This window comes from Vicugna pacos, chromosome 1 (genome assembly GCF_048564905.1).
Source record: "Vicugna pacos chromosome 1, VicPac4, whole genome shotgun sequence".
Classification (NCBI taxonomy): Eukaryota; Metazoa; Chordata; class Mammalia; order Artiodactyla; family Camelidae; genus Vicugna; species Vicugna pacos.
Window position 1 is genome coordinate 98,999,010 of NC_132987.1, and position 15,127 is coordinate 99,014,136.

Genomic DNA, 15,127 nt, shown 5'->3' on the forward strand with positions numbered 1-15,127 from the left:
AGAACCAGATAATGGTGACAGTTCCTAAATGTACCATATTGGAGAAGATGCCTTCTAATCATCAGAATCCCTGCAGAGGCAGAGAAAACACTTAAAAAAAGAAAAAAAAGATTGTAATTCTGTAGCTGCATTCCAAGTACAGTGAATCAAAATACCCTGGGGAAGAAGCCCCCCATATTTTTAAGTTTGTCAGTAGATTCTGATGTTCAATCAAATTAGGGACCAAAAATATGAAAGGTCTACTAGTTTCCCTAATTCTTGTATTCTGTGAGACTATTAGATGAATCCCTAAACTTTGGTAAAATTAAGAAACAGGAAAAGAAAATAACTCTATCTGTGAATTGTCTTTCAGGAAGGTATCGTGCAAAGGTTAAAAATATAGGCAATCATTGTTTATCTACAACATAAAAAGCCCAAATCCAGGGCTTCTGCTATATATATATTACATATATATAATATATATATATATAAAATATATATATATATTATATATATATCTTTTTAATATGACTCTCCTTTTTTTCTCAGATGACTTAGAGATAAATCTCACAGCTACTATCCAGCTACATGTGATATTGGTACAATTATATTAACTTTCTATGCCTCAATTTCTTGACCTATAACGGAGTGCTCACATCATATATATCATTATTTTATTGTGAGGACTAAGGGAAAATTCTTGTGAACATGCTTGGTAAAATTGAAAGGCCCATGCAATTACAAGTTGTTATGACTATCGATTCATAATAAAATACTGAAGTTAAAAAATATACCAACTTCATTTATATTTCCTAGGTACATCCTCATGTGCCCCAATCATCCCTTCCTAGGATTCTTTTAGGACAAGACTCAGATAAGAATACAGGCTTCTTTTGATAACAAAGATGAGTTTGTTTCCATGAATGAATTTCTATAAAACTAAACAGAAAAAAGAGATGAAGAATATTATCTCATCAGTGTTCTCACTTGCTTCAGTTAATCTTGTCTGATTTCTCTTTGGCTTTGGACAGTAAGAAATTATTTTCAATACTTTTTATATTTAAGCATATTTTAAATATGTCATAAAAATATAAGCCTCCATTAAAATAATTAATACTTTAAGACGTCTATGATATCTATCAACTTCCAAATCATTAATGATAATACTAAATATCAGGTTTTTATTTTGGTACTTATATTGAATATTATTGAACAGCAAGAGAAAGTCTGTTTGAATTCATAGGGTTAGTTGAAACTCAGCAATGCTGATACAAGTCTTGTTATAAAATACCACATAGTTTATACTGGGAATAGAATAGTCTTTCTCAACCAGAGAAAATGTCAGTTACAACTGGAGACAGATTTCAAAGTTCAAAGCCTGGGTCCTCGCTAAGGAGGATGTGATATTCTCTTTGTGTCGAAAAGATGAAGAAAAGGAAAAGGGGGCATATTGATTGTGGGAAACAGATATAAACAATCCAGAATGAAAGTGACACAAAGCAAATCAATTATTTTCTAGTGTGTGACTGGCAAATAAAATCCTAAGAAGAAAAGTTTAAATCCTAAATTTACTCCTGGAAGTATCACTAATTGTAACATTTTTATGGCACTCTCACTGTTATTGGGGTGTACAAGGCTTTATTAAAACAGTTTTCCATGTTCTCTCATGTTTCTGCATATTTATGAGGAGAGACCCTGATGGTGTTTCAGAATATCTTTCCAGAATGTTTGTACAGTGAACTGCCTTGGAAGGCAGAAATATAATCTCTCCCTTTGGAGCAATGGGCAGACATACTTATTGTCCATTATGAGCACAGAATTTCTCTTCTGTAGAGCAATCCATCAAATGTGCAGGTGTCCCTGAATTTCTCCATGTTGTCCAGTGGAAACTGGGGCCCAGGAAAACTGACATGAGAAAAATGATGATGTCCTTGCTACTACTATTGCTGTGGGTGAAGAAACATCCTTTGTGTCTGACCCAGGAGTCTCATGCCTCCTGCCATTTAACTGTCGCAAGGCTAACTTGTTGCCCGCAAGTAGAACAAAATTCTAGAACATTGCCAATTCTTGAAACATTTTCCGGATAAATGGAACTTAATGTCTTAAGCACACTTAAATAAATTTGAAGCTCATGCTTCTAAAGTAATGCTTCCTAAGTTTAAATTCAGGCTTTGTCAACAATTAACTGTACGATCTTGGAAATGTCATATAATCTATCCAGGACTGTTTCATCATCTACAAAATAAGGGTAATAATATTTTTCCTCTTTTTTAGGATTATTCTGATGAGTTAAATTAATATATGTAAATTACTTAGTGTCTCACATTTAATAGATGTTTAATTAATGCTGAGTATTATTACTTATTATTTTTATAAAATTTGGGAGGATAGAAATATGAAAAAGCTGTCCCTAATTTCACCATCAACTGTACATGTTGTTATCATGTTGATGGTCTTTTTGTTGTGTTTTGATATTTATTACCATAATTATCAGCATATCTAGATTTACTCTTTGAAGAAAATCTTTTAAAATATATATTACATAGGTTTCATTTAGGCGCTTTTGGCTGCAAAAAATAGAAACTCCTGCACAGTTCAAATCCTGGCTCTCTGCCTCCTACAAATAGAACAAAGATCTTGGGCAATAAGATCATCAGAGGGACACAGAGGATCTAGAAATTTGGAGAAAGAGGTCATGTGTACCTGGTTTATTGAAGAATTTCAACTCTGAAATATAAACACAAAGCTGTAATATAGCTGCTTTCAATCATGTTATAACAAATTCTCCTTTTCATTCTTTGTGATATTTCACCAGATTTCATAAGTTTTTGTATACTTTAAATAAATAACATTGCCCATTAATATTGCTGATTCAAAGTCTTCACTATCCATGCTTCATAGCAATTTATATTTGTAGTTAGATGGAGATGGATGAAGAGAGGAACAGTTGAGCTGTCCCACACTTTCTCTGTGAACAAATTCCTCCAGTGAGAAAGCGGGGAGGAGGAATGAAGAGGCAGGTGTAGTATACAACCATTTGCATGTTGATGTGACCCTGCTCCTTAATTTAGTCTAGTTTACCCTGGTACTAATAGGCTCACCATAGGTTGTGGGCACAGTATTCTTGGGGGTAATTTTAAGCTTTAATCTTGCTTTTCCTGAGGCCAAGAAACCCTCTTACAGAGAAAGACACTAGTTTTCCTTTATTTTTTCCATTCATAGAAGGCCTCCAATTCTTCTTTCTGTATAATGGTGAGGTCTTGCCAATTTCTGCATCTTAACCTATATACTTGAGATGTTAACTCAGATGTCAAATTTTCCCTACGTAAGTCAAAATCTAAGAGCAATTTTCCAAGGGCAGCTCCTCCTGGCCCTGCTTGCCAAGTTGACCAGAGCACTTCTAGGCAGGACGACAGACTCTTTCCTAATTATTGTCCTCTTGACAAGGTGCACTTAATTTTCTTTCTTCCCCAGTCTTCTTAAATAAACTGATATTGACTGTGTAGGGTACTGTGGAGTGATGGAGTGATGGTGAATAGTGGCTGGGCAGATTCTGCAAGTGTCTGAAGTCTCAAGGGTGCCAGTTTGTAGCATGTGAGTAGTTAATTGCTTTTCAGCTTTAGCTATCTTCATCTGTTATTCTTGAACAGTTAGACAAGTCCAACTCAACATCCTCATACAATTGTGTCTGATCAGAGATATAATAAACACTATTTTAAGTGTTAGATTATTTAATATATAGTGTGAATTTGGGGACTACTTATGGAAAGACATAAATCCACAAAATACTATAAAATAATTTCCTAATATTGACAATTTTCTAGACTTTTCCTATACTCAATGACCTATTTTTTATGGTCCTTTCCTACTTGGTCCCATTCCATATGCCCACAACAGGGTGGGGCATGACCCATACATTTGTTTATCTTGTTTGCTTATTGATTGCTGTTATTTTATTTTTTAAATGTTTAATGGCAATAATAGCACATTTATTAAGAATTTGCTATGTCTCAATAGCTATGATAAGCATTTTTAATCCATATCTTATTTAGTCTTCATGCTAATCCAAGACACTATTTTTTCATTATGTCCAGTTTTATTAAAATATAACTGACATATAACATGTTTAAGCTTAAAGTGCATAACATGATGATTTGATATATCTATGCATTATGAAATGATTACCATAAAAATCATTAGTTGACACATCCATCACCTCACATAGTTACCATTTTTCTCTTGTTGATGACAGTTGTTATTTTAAATCCACAGCTCTTTGAAAGTCATAAAGTGACCTTTGGTAAAATAAGTAGAACAAAATCATACTGAATACTTCAGTTTAGAACAGCAGCTTTGACTGTAACAGGCAAATTTCAAGGGCACAATTCTTTTGTTCTGAATCATTGAATCACATTTACAAACCAGTTTTAAATATATAGCTTTTAAATCTAATTTCCCGTAATCAAAAAGTAGAAATACCTACTTCTACATATATACTAATGACATAACATAAAATTTCAGCAAAATCCTTCTAAACACTTCAGACCTAACATAAATAGAGTAAATAATCCTTTTCCATGAAGTAAAAATGTTATCACAATTTTTTGACTGTTCATTCTTCGGTACCTAATGCAGCATTAACCAATAAATCCTGAGGTCAAAGAAGAAGAAGCTACACCTTAGAGTTTAGAAACACAGAAGGTGACATGAAGGTGAGCACAGGGTAAAAATGTATATCAGAATATGAATTGGTACTTGGACGGTCTGTCTTCCCAGTATTTTCCTGAAAACAAATCTGATTCCCAGCAAGGACTGCTAATCATAAAAAGACATAATCCATTTTTAAAAATTTTGTCTGAATGGCATTTCTCCATAGGTGTTCAGCCACAAAAGTCTATGAACCTTGGGTTCCAGTGGAGCCATAGCCTTCTTCAAGCTGTGCTTGTGTGTATCAGGCTGCATCATCCTCACATTAGGGGGTATATCATTATGCTTTTATTCCCAATTGATGCAAAGTGGCCCTGTTGTAACAGGAGGCCTCACAGGGAGTTTACAGAGTAATTTCTTTTACTTTATGTTGTCACTCTGTGACTATATCAGGCAAATTTTTTCCTTTCTGATTGGTGAAGAGATGGGCAAAAGCTCACATTTCTTAGATCCCTTAGATGTAAAATGTGAGGTAAATTCTCATAATGTGATTGACTTGGAAAAGTTATCTGCAAACCTCAGTGGAGAAAACGATGAATGAGTATCTGTGAAACATGAAATGGATCCTAGTCATCTGGTAGCTCTGGACAACAAAATATGCCATTTTGACAGACACTGTCCACATTTCTAACTGCTGTATTATGCAACTGTCGGCTGCATGTCACTAGACATGATTTTGAAGCCAAAATGGTTTATGGAACCAAAAGCAGAATGTAATTTTAAAGTCAGTAACCCCCACCCGAACAAAGTCTTGACCTCAGTTTCCAAAAGTAAATAGAAGGGACACCTTAGACTTACCTCCAATGAGCCCTTGTAAGCATTATCGCTGATAATTATTTGTTGTTTCAAATATTTGTAAAAATCTTTTTAGTGGATTATAAAAGATTGTCAGTGTTAGTAACTTGGGAGAACTAACAATCTTTCTTAAGGAAAAAATAGGGAAACAAAGAAAGCGTCTTTTAGAGGTCCCAAGAGGGAAGCTTCCAGAAGGACAAGGCTGATCTTTAGTTTCTCCTTTTATATGATCAAAGCCTGAGCTAATTGGTCTGTAAGGACAAAGTCTGATCCATTTAGGACCCCCACAGAGCTGCCTAATAGAGGAGGGTGGGTAGATGAAAGACAAACTGAGATCCCTTGGGAACAGAGTGACTGTCTAAAAGGAGCACTCCTACATTTCAAATAATAAAGTACCTGACAATGCAGTCTTGAAGACAGGCATACTTTGAAGCAGAAATATTAAAGCAAATAAAATTGAACACAAAGAGGTACAGGAAAAAAAAAAACTGTATTAAAGGAAATTTCATAAATAAAACTTTCAGCAATTAAATAATTTAAATTGAAGTAAGAAAACGAGACATACTGAAAAACTTGGGTTTTTGCTCTAACACGGCCAATTCATTCCCTGTGATGTTCTTTTAGGTGCCAGGAATTATTTTTTGGTGTCAACCTCAGGGCAATTTTTTCAGTCTCTGAAAGCTCCTTTTTTTCTTACAAAAACTAGGAAGGCTTAAATTTATGTTATTCTTCAGCTATATTTTGGGGTAAAAGATTTTGGAATTCATCTGAGCACATCTAGGGAACCCAATGCAAATTTTAACACCTACAGTAGTTTGGCTGCAATTCAACCAGGACTTAATTTTATGGGAAATATTTCCTCTGTGCTGAAAAATAATCCTCTGCCCATTCTTGATACACACTCACCAACTTACACACACACTTTACACGCACACATTTTGGTTGTACAGAACGTGAAGAAAACAAACGTGCTCTAGAAAGAACTGCCTTCCCTGGGGTTCACGCAGGCCTGTCCCAAGCCTTGGGTCTCCTGAGATTCACAGGAGAGTTTTGTTCCTGCTTGAGTTTCTGTCTTGGCCTCATTCACATAGACATTTCCTCCCCACTCACCTCCTTGTATCTTAAATTATTTTCTCTTTTTGTCTTTAAAGCCTTGCTCACTGTCTCTGATTTCTGCTTTATTCAAAATTTGGACCCTTATCATAAAAGATAAGAGAGCTTGGGAGTTAAGAACATGCAGGCTTCACAGTTATACAGATACCGGTTGAAATCCAACTCTAGAAAAACTGAGCAGTAATTATCAAATTATTTAACTTCACAAATTATCAATGTAATATATAAGCATATATATATGAATATGAATGTATATATGAGTATATATTTGTATGAATAGCTACCGCATTAGGATTAAAGGACTAAGAATAATAACGTGTATTAAACTCCCCACATAAAATCTAAAATATAAGCAAACCATAAACAGTCACTGTTATTAACACATCTAGCCGTCACCCAAATCACTGACTTTAATATTTCTCTCAACCCATTTTTAACTGCCCAATGGATGCTTTAACTCAGACTGAAACATCATTTCTTAAACAACATTCACTCCCTCCTTTCCTGGTTTCAGGCTGAAACCCTGAAAGCATCTTTTCCTCTTCCTTTCATTTTTCACTCCTATTTAATCAGTGGCCAAGCCATAGTGCATTTACTGAAATAGGTCCACATTTCACATAGACTACTGTAAGTGCCTCCAACCTGAACTTCAGATATTTGGAAGTACTGTTAACCTCTGAAAGTACAGCTCAGAGAATATTACTACCTTGGTTGAAAAGTTCTGATGACCACAATGACTACCAACTTGGCACAGGGTAGCAGTTCATCTATGTCTTTAAGGTCATCATGAAATCTTCCCTTATACTCTAAGCAACAGAATCACTTCCTCACTTAAAAAAATTCATTCGTATCACACCTTCATTTGTTATATGACTTGTTTACTTGTGTTCATATATATTTGGTGAATCAAATTCCATTGTAAAGAGCTGAATTCTGAACACTCCCGGATGCAAAAGATAATCTAGAATTTCAGCCTATCCATTTTTAAAAGGTTCTTTTCTTATAGTTGATTGTTTTAAGTCAAACAAATCACTTATCTTCCAAGATAATTATCTTAAAAGCTTAAGTAGGAGAATGCTTTTAAAAATTCTTAACAATTAACTCACATATATAGCTAAAATGAATAGAATTAACTGACACATTCTTACACAAAAGTAAAAGGATGGGAAATAAAAATTCCAATCCTGAAAACAGATTAAAGGTATCTTGAAATGCCAAGAAGTAAAAATTCAAATTTGCTCAGGTTTAAGCCGCCTTTGGGCACAGTAAACTCCTAATAGAAGTAATGAATTAGATTTTGCATTCTTATTTTCCTAACGTGAATGGCACAAAATTACACCTTCCTTAAATATTTCTAGATGTCTCAAGGGCTTTCTCATTTGTGCTTACAACAAAATTCTATTTCCAAAGATTCTCTGCTGCCTGCCTGGGCACAGCAGTGTTCTTAAGGTTTCATTCTACTTCTAAAGGCCCTTGAGGTCTCACCACATCAATATTACATGATTCCATGATTTCCTGATCTATGTCTTGCTTTGCCACTTAAACAGCTCTTCAACAATAAGCATGCCAATATTTTCCAAAGAATTTAGAGGGACTAGGCAGGGGTCACAATGCCTAGTTTTCTGAAGCATCTCTCCTTCCCTTTGATTTTGAGGTTCTATTCTGCAAGTTCTCACTTGCAAAGCTTTATTTTAGAAGTTCTCCATCCCCCATGCAAATCAACTTATGCATGTAGACACCTGCATGCTGCCAGTCACTCATTTATCAGATAAATACTGAATTCGACTTTGCACTCAGCTGGGAATATCCTGCTACAGATGAAGGCATCCAGCATTTTTATCACTTCAAGCCAAGAAAAATGAAAGAATTATGCTTGCAACATGTCATATATGTTGTTTTCATTTTGCTTCTTCTTGGATAGTGAGCACCAATATAGATCATTTGGTGTGTGAGAGTTTTATTGAATCATAGACCAGGCTACAAGTAGTGATTTGCAACCTTAGCTGAATTCTAGCTTGAACAAGTCTGCAGGTCGGAACTCTAAACTAGAGAAGAGTTTCTGGCAATGGATTACAAATTACATTCTCCGAGAAAGACTTGTATGTGCTTATCTGTGGGACACTTGGATACCATTCAATAAAATCTGCATCACAACTATGGCTGGTTACAACGCAAACAACCCAATAACATGTTAAAACTATGTAAATCAATTTTAATGAAATTTAATCATTCTGCACTGACATAAAGTTGGCCTGGCAAACAGCTGTGTCAATACTAGAAATCCTGATTTCTGTTTTCTCTCATAAACAGCAAGTATAGATTTTCATTAATCTACCCATACCTTCTATTAAATGTGCTTCCAACACAGACTCGTATTTTGCCAGACAAATTTTAAAAATATAGCAATCCAATGATAATAATGGAGAAAAGTTCTCAATGGGTCTCTGGCTATTTTATCTGTCTTAACCAGTGTGGCACTGACTGCTCATCATTCTAGACTACATTCACAAGGATGTTTATAGAGCAAACAGCCTTAGAATACAGAGATAGTATTTCCCTTCAGTGCAGAGGGTATGTTGGATTTCTGCCTGTTTCTTTCCAAACCTAAGAGCAGGCATGCTTACATATAGAAGTCTCAGTTTCCCTAAGCTCCCAGTTCTTCTGAAATGCCACCCACTTGATGTGCAATCATTCATCAGGGACCACCTGTGTTGCTCCTATAGGACTTAGGTTCAAGGGGAATTCATGCAAGCATACACATTTTCATGATGCACACTGTGCAGTGAGTAACAGTGTTCTTTGTCTCTGACCTGGGAGTCATGAGTCTTCTGCCAGGATCCATTAAAATATTAACAGGCTTACTTGACAGTTTGCAAGATGGGTAAAACCTAAGACACGTCACAGTTCATGGTGGTTTTGGGGGCTGGGACAATGATTCTGACAGAGACAGCCTGAAAAAAACCTCATAGGCTGAATGGCAAGACTTGAAGGAAACCCATGGGGATCAATAGTGAATATGTGTTTACATTAACTAAACAAGGGGGCCACTAGACTATGGTGGCTCTGATGCCATCCATGGTGGTCTTTGTAAGCAAACCAAAACCTAAGCCTGTAAAGGTCTCAAGGTTACAGAATTAAAACACTAAAGACAATCAATCACAAACACAGACAGTGAGGCTTTATACGATAGCCAATTAAATAATCTCCGTTCTTTGCTTTCATACTTTCTCCCTATATGTCTTTCCCCTGGTTCCTGTTGTCAGAGCACTCCTAACCACTTGCTGTTGGTTCTGCCCAATTTGAACCTATTTTTGCTCAAATAAATGGATTTTTCTTAATATGCCTCAGTTCATCATTTAACAATATTAACTGAATTGTATGGCCAAACAGGTAATAGTCTTCTACTTTACTGCCTGTAAACAAAGAGGAACTGGGAGGTGGTTTCAGGCCTAGGATAGTGGGGTAGATTCAAAGACAGCTGTTGAAATGGTACACCAAACTCCTGACTTATATTACATGCCCGTGACTCACTGGAAGTGGAGGGGGAGTTATTTATTCACCTGGATGACTGGAAAGAGACGAGAACAGCATAGATTAGAAGTGCCCACCGTAATGAAACATTCATTCCAAAATTACTCTTTCAAAATACATAACACTGCATCATCTGGTGTGAGTGGTCATTTTGTTAGTCGTATTATAAATATGACAGAGTCTAGCTAGTTATTTGTCAGACCATTTTCCTTTTCCTCTTGAGCATCTAGCTCAACCATGTCTCCTAGTTTCCCTTTTGTTTGGGTCTGGCCAAGCAACTGAGTTTTGAACAATGGAATGTCGGTGAAAAGGACAGACACAATGTGCGTGCCCATGGAAACTGCTGGTGACTTTCCCAGGCATTTTCTCTCTGCTTATGTCACCTGGCCTGATGCAAATAATCCAGTGGAGGACTCTGAAGCACTAGGGAAGGGATCAGCACATTTTTTTATGGAAGGGGCCAGGTAGTAAATATTATAGGCTTTGCAGGACACATAAGGCCTCTGGCACATATTATTCTTTCTTTCTTTTTCACAGACCTTTGAAAAAGTGAAAAACAAGCTTAGTTCTGGGGCTGTACAAAAAAAAAAAAGTGTGGGCTGGATTTGACCCAAGATAGGGAACAACAGAAGCACAAAAGGGAGGGAAACCAAATCACTGCAGTGAGCAGAGACCTTTAGAACTAAGATATGATGTGAGCAGGTGGTTCCTTGAGATTTTGAATTTTTTTTTCCTTTCTTATAAAAGTTAGTCTGCCTACTACTGTTATGATAACATTTCTGACAAGTTAAATCTGATGATAAATTTCCTCAGCTTATGAATAATTTCTTTAATTGAAGGAGAATATAAATTAAGTTCATTCTAATTCTGATCTTTTGAAAATACAGCAATACCAGATAAAGAACAGGTGACAAGCTTTAAGGGGATAGAAAACATCTAAAAAGATTCACAACACAACCAAGAGAAATTGATTTCTTTGCCTTTATTTTACTGACAGTTCCCAAAGGGAAGATTTGTCTTCAAGTGTTATTATTAAGGGGTTTCCACATGCTAATTACTAACATACTGTGATACATGTGGCATGATATATTAACTCTGGTAGTTACTTCTTTAGTATTTAGAACATGGGCAATGCATTTTTTGGAACTAAAAAAAATAACGTTTTATTTGAAAAGTTGACATCTTTTTTATCCATCTACTAAAGGTAAGAATCACTCTCAATGAATGACTAGTTGCCTGACTCTCCTAACCATTAAACCAACGTCCTTCGTAAAATGGGAAGCTATATAATATTTTTAAATCATAATATGCTTTGTGACCTAGGATGTAATTTCTCCAAAAGTTAAATGCTTATAAAATGTCAAGATACTCCATTAGCTCTAAATCACATGTACTGTGAAGCAGTATAAATCCATTCAGGGCTTCAATACTTCAGACTTCACATTACATATATTTTTATACTCATATTATTCTGGTTAGAAATAAATCAGTTAGAGTGATAGGCTGACATCCAGGATAGGCTAAAATATTATGCCCAAGACAAACAAGCTTTCTCGAATGTGGTCAAGGAGGTGAAATGTTTGGGTATTGGTCTATCCCACAAGGTTATGGTAACTTGGAAGATAAATGAAATTACCTTGACTGAAAGCAGAGGGAAAGGAAAAGGACAGCTTGCCAGCATGAATCTTCTCATTAGAATGATATGCAATTGCTTTGAATTCAACTTTGTATTTTTCATCACATCCATACCGCAACTTAGAAAGTCAACAATCTGTGTTATTGTGCAATTACTTAGCTTTTGACTACACAATTGCACTTTGATACACAACTTAAGGTTTTTTTTAAATTTTTTTACAGATTAAGAAAATTTTTTTTGAAAAGTGATTTATCTATTCAGGTTTTTTGTGGGGAGGGGAGATAATCAGGCTTGCTTATTTATTTCTTTGCTTTTGTTTGTTTGTTTTAATGGCAGTACTGGGGATTGAAGCAAGGACTTTCTGCATGCTAAGCATGCACTCTACCACTTGAGCTAAACTCTCCCCCCAATAACTTTAGTTTTTTCTTTCTTTTCTTTTTTTGAAGTTGGTTGACTTTTGTTAAAATTTGCATCTAGTCATTTATACAACAGAGTTTCAAGAAGAACTTTGGTGGCATTAAACAACCAATGATTATAATAAAGATGAATGATATCTATGTGTCCAATTCTGGCAAATTTTTACTAGACCATGTATAGAAGCAAAGACATTTATTGAAGAATTCCACATACATGCATTAACATAAGCACATTACAAGACTGATTTATTATGGATTAACAACCTTAGAGATTTGAGCATGTAAGGTCATTGTGACTGTTAACAAATGTATACACTCAAAAAAGATGACGATATGAGCCCAAATCAAGCTCATATTAAAAGTGGTGCTGCATATAACATGTCTTAAAGTTTAAAAGTGGTTTGGAATTTCAAATAAAACAACAATAACACAGACTGCAACTTGCAAGGAGAATAACCAATGATGAGTAAACTTTACACATGTACTAAAAGGATGAAGAAATTAACACAGAAGTTAGGTGTTAGAACTTCCTCAAGTTCAGAGTTCTTCAAAGTGAAAGATGAACTCCCACATAATCAATCTATTGTCTGACAGTACAATCTCACATGTCCAGGACAGGTAACGTATCTGGGAACAGTATATGGCTTCAAATGTATCTTATTGCTATGGTTCACTAGTGTCTATACCATAAACTCTAAATGTATTTTGTGGGTAAAATGGAAACTCTTCAACAAACATTTAAAACATATTTAAATCTAATCTATTGCCTACATAACTACTTTGCAAAAGTAACCACAATCTGAGACATCAGTATTTACTCTCAACTTTCATTAATAAACATGCTGTTTGGAAATAAGACATTCATGTCATGAAAATCCTAAAAAGGCCAGTTGATATGCAACATTTAAATGAGGTCAAAGAAAATTGAAAATGTCATAAATAGAAGTTTAAAATTTTAAAGTATTCTTAACTAAGAAATATTTAGTAATAATAACAGACTAAAATGCAAAATTAGGTTATAAACATTCATTTGCATAATTAGCTTTTGTAAAACTGCAACAGATTTCCAGATTTAAGTCACAAAAGCATCCTTATTTAAGACAATTAAAAAATATCAAGAGCTCTATTATGATTAGCTTGTCTCAAAATTTTTCTAAATACAATTCTCAATTTTCTCTTCATCCTTTCAGATTTTAGTAGAATGGCTCTACTTTGGTGAAATTAACTTTTAAAAATATGTATAAATCAGAAATAAAAATCAATTTGGAGCTGCCAAATTGCTTGAGGACTAATCAAAATAAATGTGGGTATTACATGAGCAGGAAATAAAGGGTAAGAACTTGAAAATAAGTTGAAACTCCAAACTTCCTATTGTAGAGGGATGGAAAGGAGTGAAGGTGATGATGTCTGCTAAGTGGACAGTTGTATGTAAGAAAAGAAAAAGACATGAATTCATACTCTTTTCCATCGAGTGGATGAAGTTTAATACAAGACTGAGGAGGGACCTCAAGTCACCACAGCGATGTGCTGAAGCTCTCACAAACATCTACAATTTGCTATCAGGCTTCCTTCTTCCCTTGTCATATTCTCCTCTTGTGGTACTACAGAATGAATTGTAACCATCATCATAGTGTAGGGAGGAAAATGCAGGTAAGACATACTTAAAGAACAGTGCTCATGTTTTGCTGATATTACAGTACTATTCCTAGTTCTACTGAAGTGTTAATAAAAAATCAAAAAATAAATCTCCTATGGCTAAGTGTTCCCTCAACCTTATTATTTAATTTAGAACTTCATGGTTTTTAATAATACTTTTGACAACAGACTAACATAGGGGTGAATATAGCAAATTAGATCCCAAATTATTTCTCTCTATATACCTAATCAAAAGTTGAATTGACATGATCTGAAATAGCATTGCTTTTTAGGAAATATGGATTTTGTTCCCCATCTCCACCCTTCCCATTCTTCATTGCTAGATCTCTTTCTTATTCTTTCTCTTTCTCGGATTCCATTTTCTTCCTCCACACACTAATCATTTTGGCCATGACTTACTATGTATACAGAGTGCACCAGGGCTTTTCCTATTGCAGAGCAAATTTCACAAAACAGATACAGTGTGATGCCCAAGTATGTCAGAACCAAGTAAGAGAAAAGAAGAAAACTGTTTTGGTATCAAAGGTAGATTTTCTGAAAGCAAAAAAAAAGAGGAATTCTTTTTATCTAATACATCTCCTTATCTTCAGTGGGAGTCCCTCTCTATAGACCTAGCAATTGAGTTCAAAATGATTCCAAAAATCTTTATATGTTGTAACAACATGGACTAGTTCTGAAATGTTTTCTGGTATATGCAGAATTGTTTTCTCTGTTTCACTTGGGATTTTGCCCCTGTTACTGAGAATTTGTGGTGGGCCAAGAGAGGTTTGATGCAGGAAAATGACAGGTATTGACCATGCCTCCAGAGGTTAACACCCTGAAAAAAAAACAAAGGCTTAAAAATGAAAGCTCCAAAAAGACATGAAGGGACCTTAAATTTGTATAACTGTGTTGAAAGAAGCCAATCTGAAAAGGTTGTATACTGTGTGATTCTAACTTGAGACATTCTGGAAAAGGCAAAACTATAGGTACGTAAAAAATTCAGTCAGTGGTTGCCAGAGGTTTAGGGTTGGGGAGGGATGAGTAGAAAGAGCACAGAAGATTTTTAGGGCAGTGAAAATATTCTGTATGATTCTGTAATTATGGATGTATGTCATTATACATTTTCTAACCCATAGAATATGTTATACCAAGAGTGAACTGTAAGGTAACCTGTGAACTTCAGGTGATTACGATGAGTCAGTATAGGTTCGTCAGCTGTAACAAATATGCCACTCTGACGGTGATGCTGATTATGGGGGAGTCTATGCATGTGTGGGGGCAGAGGATACATAGAAAATCCCCGTAGTTCCCT

At 35.2% G+C, this 15,127-nt stretch overlaps 1 protein-coding gene across 5 annotated transcripts in view; it reads right to left on the reverse strand.

Moving 5' to 3' along the window:
• ROBO2 (roundabout guidance receptor 2) overlaps positions 1-15,127 on the reverse strand; it is a 1,146,283-nt gene that overhangs the window by 1,109,698 nt on the left and 21,458 nt on the right. The window lies entirely within an intron of this gene.